At 53.0% G+C, this 10374-nt stretch overlaps 1 long non-coding RNA gene and 1 pseudogene across 1 annotated transcript; both read left to right on the top strand.

The window, feature by feature from the left end:
* The first annotated feature begins 336 nt into the window (after positions 1–336).
* On the top strand, positions 337–10135 carry LOC139034282 (uncharacterized). The gene is made up of 2 exons (XR_011486686.1): positions 337–434; positions 9431–10135. It is a non-coding gene; the product is annotated as an uncharacterized lncRNA (long non-coding RNA).
* LOC139034281 (natural cytotoxicity triggering receptor 3 ligand 1-like) lies at positions 2191–3437 on the top strand (annotated as a pseudogene).
* Positions 10136–10374: the final 239 nt, after the last annotated feature.

Below are 10374 nucleotides of genomic sequence, written 5' to 3'. Positions count from 1 at the left end.
GGATAAGTGGGGACGTCGCTGCTCCCGAGTCCCCGCACCTCCGCGGGGCGGCCACTTTGAGGGCTTCGTTCCCTACGCGGCCCCAGCTCACTTCCGAGCCCGGCCGTCGCCACGCCGGCCGTTCCTTACCCGCAAGTACAAATCTGACACAGACACCATGTCCTCAAGCTCCCGGCTCCTCCGCTCCTACAAACTCGCGGCTTCCGCCGTTCCACCGCGCCCTCCGTAGTCAAGGCAACCGCGGGAAGCCCAGGCGACGCACGCGGCGCCGGCTTCCGGCGGCGACAGAGACGCGCGCGGGTCAAAGGTCGTGCGTCGCTAGCCCCGCCCCCGGCGCGCGGGCATTTGGGAGAAACCTAGTTGTGGGCGCCTGCGAGTTGCGTGGTGTGGTTGGCGCCCGGGTGCGAGCGGTACTGGTTGGGCGGCGGGAGCCGGTGAGTGCGGGCCCGCAGGGCGCTGGGCGTCCTCCTCTGGCAGCTCCAGGCGGTGCTGGGGCGCCGCAGCGGCGAACCCGGGCTGGGAGCGGCTGCCGCAGAGCTTAAGTGTCCGCTCGCGCCCGACTGCTTTTCAGTGTGGACCCGGAGTTCTCAAAGAAGAAGGGAGTGATGAAGAGGGGAAGGTGGAGATGAGGGTTTATTTTTTCTTTTCCCCAATGTGGGAAGGAATGAAAGACATTCATTGCACCTGCTCAGCAAACAAGCACGTGACCCAAAACTTTATTCGGGCTCCGTAGCAGACATCAAGTTGAATGTTTCCCCTCCAGTGAAAGCAAGCGGGAGTGACAGGAGGAGGGTGTGAGACTGTCAAGAGTAGCGCCAAGACAGGCACCCTGAGCTAGGAGGGGGCCTAAGGGTGGGGTGATTCTCCTTTTCCTCCAACAGGCCACCAGAGACCAGCCAATCAGCACGCGCCCAGTAAACCTCCGGGAGAGTCCCCTGCGCGCGAAAAAGTTTTAAAGTGTGTTTGACCAATGAAATTGCTTCGCAAACATGTAACCAATCCGCTTGTGATAACTACCCACTGCTTATGTTTGAAATCGAGCACCCTATAAATGTGTGTGGAAACTGGGGCTCAGGGCTCTCTGACTTTGCACCACTGCGTTGGTTGCAGCAGGGGCCCTGACTCGAGTCAGCAATAAATTTCCCTTCCTTTGCGAGTTGCATTGTCGAGGAGGTCTTCTCTTTTCCTGCTGGGGAATTCGGACATCGGGCATAACATCTGGGGGCTCGTCCGGGATCCCTTGACCGGGGGAAGAGAACACTTCCAGGACAGGGGAAAGATAATAGCACCGGTGCTCAGGCAGGACAGGAAAGTCCAGTGTAAATCCGAGGCCCTGCTGAGAAGCAGGAAGGTATCTGGCACAGGAGAAAGCTTTCTATAAAGGGGGAACGGATTGGACGTTCCAGCCGGCGCAAGACCGAGGCCAGCGAGCGCGCTGGAAGGCAGCCGGCTCTGCGGGAAGGAGAGTTCCTCTCCTGATCCCGAGTCTGGTGAGCAGTGGACGCCATTCGGTAAGGTGAACCTTGTACCGGGAGGCAAGAGGACTCAGGGGGCCCAAAAACCCAGCGCTGTGTTGTCGGCCGACATTTGTCTATCTGTGTGTTTGTCTACGCCCCTCCGTGTTTGTGTGTGTGCCGGCATTGTCTCTGGTCTCGTTGTCTTCTGGTGTATCGTTCTCTACTCTCTCTTCTGACTTATTCTCCTTCTCCCCTTCTTCTCTGATCTGCCTTCGACTCCTACTCTCTTCAAGAGTTTCAGTGAACAGGCGAACAGTTGTGGGGGCAACTGATGAGTCCCGGCCAGGGCTACACTCTGGCGGACTCTGAAGGCCCTACAATAAGTGAGCCTCAGTAACGGGAGCCCGATCGGGTGAAACTCTCCTTCAACATCCCTAACTGAGGACGTGGCCTAAAATTCCTTGTGTGGGCACGGGTCAGGCACTTAAAGGCCATTAGGGTGCCTGCCACTTGAAGACTCCCGTGAGAGGATGAGGGGGGTCACGGAACGGGCTAGAAACCTCTAGGGTGCCCGCCCCCAGCAAGAAAACTTCCGTGCACCGACGCAGGCACATAAACAGTTCCAAAAGCATACCATAAGCCCAACCTCTTGGCCGCCACCACTCCCGGTAGGATTTTTGGTGGCTGTTCTCAGTGACTTCTTCTCTCTCTCCCCTACCATTTGCTCTAGACCATGGGTCAGGGGGAATCTACCCCACTCTCTCTCATGACTGACCATTTCTCAGATGTCAGGGCCAGGGCACATAACTTGTCTTTGCTAGTCAAGAAAAGTAAATTAATAACCTTTTGCTCTGCAGAGTGGCCTGCCTTCCAAGTTGGATGGCCTCCGGAAGGGACCTTTCAACCGTCCATTATACAGGCTGTAAAAAAAAAGATTATGGCTCCTGATCCCTGGGGCCATCCGGATCAGGTTCCTTATGTCATGGTCTGGCAGGATCTGGTGGAAAATCCGCCCAAATGGTTAAAACCTTTCGTTCACAAACTTCCTAGTTCTTCCAATTCACAGGTCCTGGTGATGGAGACCCCCCCGGAAGAAACTAAAAAGAAAGAGGACCCAAAACCGGTCCTTCAGGAATCATCTTATCCGAACCTGATAGATTTAGAAACAGAGATAAGGCCTCCGCCGTATGCCCCCCCCCCCATTGCAATTCCCTCCGAGGGGAGGAACTCCCCCGGGCGAATCAAGAGGGTTGGGAGGGCCCGCGGGAATTGACCATGAGGGGGGACCCGCATTGGGGACCCGGAGGAGAATTAGGGGTACTAGGGTAAGCAAGACCCTGGGGACCCAGAGTTACCTTCATCCACTGTTCAGGCACTCCCCGTCCGAGTGGGACCAGCTAACCCGGACGGAGAGCGAACCTATCAGTACTGGCCCTTTTCCACGAGTGACCTGTACAATTGGAAAACCCAGAACCCTCCTTTCTCAGAGAAACCCCAAGGCCTCATTGACCTCTTAGATTCCATTTTGTTCACTCACAACCCCACCTGGGATGATTGTCAGCAGCTGTTGCAGGTGCTCTTCACCACAGAAGAACGGGAGCGAATTCTGGCAGAGGCACGGAAACGGGTCCCGGGGGTCGACGGGAGACCAACCGCCCAGCCTCATCTCGTGGACGAGGGGTTTCCTCTGTTGCGGCCTAACTGGGATTTTGAGCGAGCGGAAGGTAGGGAGCGTCTCCGAGTGTACCGCCAGACTCTAATGGCTGGCCTGCGGGCCGCAGCTAGAAAGCCGACAAATTTGGCGAAGGTAAATTTAGTAAGGCAAGAGCCCACTGAGAGCCCGTCAGCCTTCCTAGAGAGGCTGATGGAAGCCTTTAGGCAATATACACCTATGGACCCCCAGGCTGAGGAGTCACGTGCTGCAGTTCTGTTAGCGTTTGTAAATCAGGCAGCCCCAGATATTAGGAGGAAATTACAAAAGATAGAGGGATTGGGAGAACAGACAATACAAGATTTACTGAAAGCAGCTGAAAAGGTATTTAATAATAGAGAGACCCCAGAAGAAAGGGAAGAGCGAATTCGACGGGAGGAAAGGGAATTAGCTGAGAAGATCAGGAAGGAAGATAGGGAACATAGGGCGAAGGAAAACCGGAAGAACCAGAGGGAGCTAGCCCAGATTCTTTTTGCGGGGATTGAGGGAGCCTCGAGACCCCCAGACGGGAGAAAAAGAGAGACCAAAAAGGCAGGCCCTAAAGAAAGATCAGTGCGCTTACTGCAAAGAACGGGGGCACTGGAAAAACGAGTGCCCTAAGAGGGACCCGAAGAGAGGAACAACCCAGAGAGAGAGAATCTCCCCTGGAACTCGAGTTCTATATGCGGGGGAAGACAGTGACTAGGGGAGTCAAGACTCGGCACCCCTCCCCGAGTCCTGGGTAACCATACATGTGGAGGGGAAACCCGTTGGCTTCATGGTGGATACTGGCGCCCAACACTCTGTTTTAAATCAAAAACTGGGACCAATGTCTAAGAAAACCAGCTTAGTGCAAGGAGCCACGGGGACAAAAAGATATTGTTGGACCACAGAACGGAAAGTAAATCTGGGGACCCACCAGGTGTCCCATTCGTTTTTGGTGATACCAGAATGCCCAGCCCCTCTACTTGGAAGAGACTTGTTGACTAAAGTTAATGCTCAGATCCATTTTGACCCTGGGGGAATGTCAGTCACGGATGGACTTGGACAGCCGATACATGTCTTATCCCTAGCTTTAAGAGATGAATACAGACTTTTTGTGCCTAAGCCCTCAGAGGTCATAGCACCAGATGTACAACCGTGGGTCCACAAATACCCATTGGCCTGGGCAGAAACAGCAGGAATGGGACTGGCCAAACAGAGACATCCGGTCGTCATCGAGCTAAAGGCCGAGGCAATTCCTGTGAGGGTGAGACAGTACCCTATGAGCCAGGAAGCTCGGCGGGGGATCACTCCCCACATTCATCGGCTCATGGATGCTGGAATTCTCAAGCGGTGCCAATCCCCTTGGAACACCCCCTTACTGCCGGTGAAGAAGCCAGGGGGGACAGATTACAGACCTGTCCAAGACCTGCGAGAAGTCAACAAACGGGTGAGTGACATACACCCTACTGTCCCTAACCCGTATACCCTCCTGAGCAGTTTACTGCCTGAGTACACTTGGTACACTGTGTTGGACTTGAAAGATGCTTTTTTCAGCCTACCCCTGGCGGCCCAGAGCCAGGAGATATTTGCCTTTGAGTGGACTGAGGGGGAAGGCCAACCGGTAGTACAATTAACTTGGACCCGCCTCCCACAGGGGTTCAAGAACTCCCCTACCTTGTTTAATGAGGCTTTGAGTGAGGACCTCTACGAATATCGGACTCGCCACCCAGAGGTCATCCTGCTGCAATATGTAGATGACCTTATGTTGGCTGGAACCACAGAGGAGGCATGCAGCCGTGCCACCGGGGACCTCTTACAGACTCTAGGCACCTTGGGGTATCGCGCTAGCGCAAAGAAGGCGCAAATAGCCCGGCAAGAGGTCACCTATTTGGGGTATAAGATCAGGCAGGGGCAAAGGTGGTTAACCCAGGCCATGAAGGAAACAATATTGCAGATACCAGAGCCCAAGACCCCCCACCAGGTGAGAGAGTTTCTGGGGACTGTTGGATATTGCAGACTGTGGATCATGGGGTTTGCTGAGAAGGCCCGGCCCTTGTATGAGGGAAGTAAAGAGACCCCAAACTGGACTTGGACTGAGTCAATGAAACAGGCTTTCCAGACACTCAGACGGGCCCTATTAGAAGCCCCAGCTCTTGCCCTGCCTAACCCAAATGAGCCATTCCAACTGTTTGTAGATGAAAAGCAAGGAATAGGAAAGGGGGTCTTGACGCAACAATGGGGACCATGGAAGCGGCCGGTGGCATACCTTTCAAAGCGATTAGACCCGGTGGCCGCTGGGTGGCCCCCTTGCCTTCGCATCATTGCAGCCACTGCCCTCCTCGTCCGCGACGCTGACAAGTTGACGTATGGACAGCAACTCTTGGTTTACACCCCCCACGCCATTGAAGGGGTTTTAAAGCAGCCGCCGGGTAAGTGGATCTCCAATGCCCGCTTGACACATTACCAGGCCTTGCTGCTTGATGCCCCACGGGTGCGTTTTCAGACCCCTTGCTTCCTGAATCCAGCCACGCTCCTACCTAACCCAGAGAAAGACCGCCCTCTCCATGATTGCAGTGAGATACTGGCTGAGGCCCTGGCGGCACGAAAAGACTTAACTGATGTACCCCTAAACAACAGTGAGCTAGTATGGTTCACCGATGGGAGCAGCTATGTAAAAGATGGGCAAAGGAAGGCGGGAGCCGCCATAGTTGATGATTCAGGACAGACGATATGGGCTGAGACACTTCCCCCAAACACTTCTGCGCAAAAAGCAGAATTGATTGCCCTAATACAGGCTCTGGAGCAAGCCAAAGGGAAGAGAGTCACCATTTTTACTGACAGCCGATATGCTTTCAGCACTGCCCATATTCAAGGTCCAATATACCAAGAAAGGGGATTTCGGACAGCTGAGGGAAAGGAGGTCAAAAATTTGCCCGAGATTCGCAGGCTCCTGGAAGCTGTCCAACTGCCCCGGGCAGTAGCAATAGTACATGTCCCCGGTCACCAGAAAGGAGAAGACCCTAAGGCACGGGGCAATCGTGCCGCTGATGCGGCCGCTCGAGAAGCGGCTAGCCGGGACTACGCCGCCCCCATATTAGCCGTGGGACTTCCACCTCCTGGTATGGGGGCCTTGCCACCAGTTCCCGAATATTCCCTCCCTGATCTCGCCTGGATCAACGAGGATACCACCCTCCAGAAGGATGACAAAGATGGATGGTACCGAGACCAAAACAACAACCTGATATTGCCTGCCACCCTGGGTCGTCACCTGTGTGAACACCTGCACACAACTACACACCTGGGAGAGAAAAAGACCTTAACACTTCTCCAGACAGCCTGCCTGAGGTTCCCTCGACAAAATGCAACTGTACGAGAGATAATCCAGGCTTGCAAAGCGTGCCAGCTGATGAGGACAGGAAAAAGCAGCACACGGGAACGAGGTACCGAGGGGAAGAGCCAGGGCAACACTGGGAGATAGATTTCACTGAGGTAAGGCCAGGCAAGTACGGGTATCGCTATCTGTTGGTTCTGGTAGATACCTTCTCGGGGTGGGTAGAAGCCTTCCCCACTAAGGGAGAGACAGCAATAGTGGTTGCTAAAAAGATCTTAGAGGAGATAGTGCCTAGGTATGGGCTGCCAGTGACTATGGGCTCTGATAATGGACCTGCCTTTGTGAGCCAGATTGTACAAGGGCTGGCCCAAGCTCTGGGGACAAAATGGAAGTTACATTGTGAATATAATCCCCAGAGCTCAGGACAGGTTGAGAGAATGAATCGGACCCTAAAAGAAACTTTGACAAAGTTGGCAATAGAGACTGGCGGGGACTGGGTGACCCTCCTTCCCTTCGCACTCTTTTGGGTGCGTAACACCCCTTATAAGCTGAATCTTACCCCTTTTGAAATTCTGTATGGAAGACCCCCTCCTGTGTGTCCTATTTTCGAGGGAAAATGCCTGCCACCCCCTACTTTGGGACAATTCCAGCAAACTCTGATGGCATTAAGTAAGGTGCATAACCATGTTTGGAAATTGATTCGAGAGATACACGAGGGTCAAAGCAAGGGGGCCATCCCCTCACATAATATTGGCCCAGGTGATTGGGTTTGGGTAAAACGGCACCAATCTAAAGTATTAGAACCCAGATGGAAAGGCCCTTATGTTGTTCTCCTTACCACCCCTACCGCCGTTAAGGTTGACGGGATCGGACCCTGGGTTCACTGCAATCACGTGCGGCAAGCTACTCCGGAGGAACAGGAAAGAGCGCGAGCAGAATGGAAGGCAAGTCCTCACCCGTCAAATCCTTTGAAACTGAAACTCGTCCGACGAGAGGCCTCCTGAGTCTCCTACTGGTGGCAATTCTCATCAACCCAGGAATATCCAATCCACACCAACCATTCAAGATCACCTGGAAGCTCAGCGACGGACAGACCCACGAGGTGATCAACGAAACCTCAGGAATCCACCCTCTCAACACCTGGTGGCCAGACCTGTACTTTAACCTCAGGAGACTCTTTGTACGCCGGGTCGGGCTACACACTCCGCTATATGGAAGCCTGGGTGGACATATGGGGGACGCATACGCCCACACTTATGGAGTGGGGGACCTTCCTGGGTTTTTCGCTTGCCCAGGCAACATTAGAGGTAATTGGAAAACTTGTGGGGGTATGGAAAGCTATTACTGTGCAAGCTGGAGCTGTGTAACTTCGTGTGATGGGCCCCGGAGGTGGGATGTCGGGAACAGAGATCTAGTTAGATTCACCTTTAGTGATTCCAAACACCAAGGGCCTTTTGTACGGGTACAGTTCAACCAGGACCGAGCAAAAAAGGAAAGCCGCTGGACCGCAGGGCTAACTTGGGGCTTACAGCTTCATGTGGCTTCTTACCCAGGAGAGCTCTTGACCATTAAACAGGTGATTGAGCCGGTACAGGTACATAGTCTGGGTCCCAACCTGGTCAAAACGGCACCGGGGCACAAGACGACCCCTAAGACGACCACCTCCGGGCCAGACTCGCCGAGGTCAAACAGCACCTCCTCTACCCCAGGCACCGGAGGTAATCTGACAAACACCCCGGGCCATCTAACTGTAACTGCTAGCTCAGTGACTCAAGACCCCCTATGGGCCATAGTAAATGCCACTTTTATGGCTCTAAACCATACTGACCCAAATGCGACCCAATCCTGCTGGCTCTGTTATAACCTCCGCCCCCCCTTCTATGAGGCCGTAGGCCTCAATGTCTCCTACAACTTGTCTTCAGACCCCAATCCCCCTCAATGCCGGTGGGAAGAGCGTAAGATAGGCCTCACGATGGAAGAGGTATGGGGACAGGGGGTCTGTTTGGGCACAGTACCAAGGGATAAGACCTCTCTTTGTGCTCAGACTATTGGTAATATCAGCTTACCTGGCAAAAATTGGCTAGTGCCGGAAGTCGGGGGATGGTGGGTTTGTTCACACACGGGGCTAACACCATGTTTAAATATGAAGGTTTTTAACCCGAGCCAAGAATTCTGTGTTCTCGTCACTGTGATGCCAAAGATCCTATACCATTCTGAGGAGGTAATGTACTCACATTGGGACCGGGAAGTACTAAGACAGAAACGAGAGCCCATTAGTGCAATCACTGTGGCAGCCCTGTTCAGCCTCGGACTGGCAGGAGCAGGGACAGGAATAGCTTCATTATCTTTGCAGGGCCAAGGGCTCTCCTCCCTGCGGGCCGCTATAGATGAAGACATAGTCCGCATAGAAGAATCAATTAGTCACTTAGAAAAGTCTTTGACATCCTTATCTGAAGTGGTTTTGCAAAATAGGAGAGGGTTAGACTTAATCTTTCTCCAACAGGGTGGGGTCTGCGCGGCTCTGGGAGAAGAATGTTGTTTCTATGCGGACCACACAGGAGTGGTGAGAGAATCTATGGCAAAAGTAAGAGAGGGACTTGCACAGCGAAAGAGGGAACGAGAGGCCCAACAGGGATGGTTTGAATCTTGGTTTCAACACTCCCCCTGGCTGACCACCTTGGTCTCCACCCTCCTGGGCCCACTCATAGTGTTGATATTGATGCTGACATTTGGCCCTTGTATCTTAAACCGGCTAGTGTCATTTATTAAAGAACGTATAAACACCATTCAGATTATGGTGTTGAGACAGCAATATCAGCCAGTGGCCCAGGACGGTGAAGAGAAAGATTCCTCTACAGGAACATCAAGACAGGGGGGAATATGAAACTGTCAAGACTAGCGCCATGACAGGCGCCCTGAGCTAGGAGGGGGCCTAAGGGTGGGGTGATTCTCCTCCTCCTCCAACAGGCCACCAGAGGCTAGCCAATCAGCACGCGCCCAGTAAGCCTCCGGAAGAGTCCCCTGGAAAGTCCCGCGCGCGCGCGAAAGTTTTAAAGTGTGTTTGACCAATGAAATTGCTTCGCAAACATGTAACCAATCCGCTTGCGCTAACTACCCACTGCTTATGTTTGAAATCGAGCACCCTATAAATGTGTGTGGAAACTGGGGCTCAGGGCTCTCTGACTTTGCACCACTGCGTTGGTTGCAGCAGGGGCCCTGACTCGAGTCAGCAATAAATTTCCCTTCCTTTGCGTGTTGCATTGTCGAGGAGGTCTTCTCTTTTCCCGCTGGGGGATTCGGACATCGGGCATAACAGAGGGACTTAGAAAAAGATCGAGGAGCGGAAGGAGAGGTGTCAGCATCTTCTTTCCTGCTTACGACAGTTGCGATACGTTCTCATTGACCTGGAGAAATTCACCCCAGCCGAGGGTACAGGGCAGAGTTCCCGATGTCACTGGGCACCCAGCCCTAAGGAGCTCTGTGATTCATCGCAGATCTGGAAGGATGGGTAAAATCCACAGTCGTAGTACAGTAGTTGCTGAAGTGCTCAAATTGGACTTATGTCTGGGTGGATATCTGCCTTTAATAAGCGGTTCGTTGAATTTTTACTTGAAGAAACTTGAGAAATCTTGTCAGTTCCCAGTATTAAAAACCCTTTTTTATTGTCCCGATCTTTAGTCGTTTGTAATAAGTCTTTAATTTTTAGTCACAGGAAATAAGGGACCGTGGTGCTCAATAGTTTGGATAAGATGATTCAACTCCAAAAATACACTGCTAACATTCGGAATATCTGTGTTTTGGCTCACGTAGACCATTGTAAGCTGCTGCTGCTGCTAAGTCGCTTCAGTCGTGTCCGACTCTGTGCGTAGGAGCCCTTTCTAAATAGCTTGTTTTCAGTAATTAAGGGAGTG

Source organism: Odocoileus virginianus, unplaced genomic scaffold, assembly GCF_023699985.2.
Source record: "Odocoileus virginianus isolate 20LAN1187 ecotype Illinois unplaced genomic scaffold, Ovbor_1.2 Unplaced_Contig_192, whole genome shotgun sequence".
Classification (NCBI taxonomy): Eukaryota; Metazoa; Chordata; class Mammalia; order Artiodactyla; family Cervidae; genus Odocoileus; species Odocoileus virginianus.
This window is presented reverse-complemented; position numbering and strand designations above follow the sequence as displayed.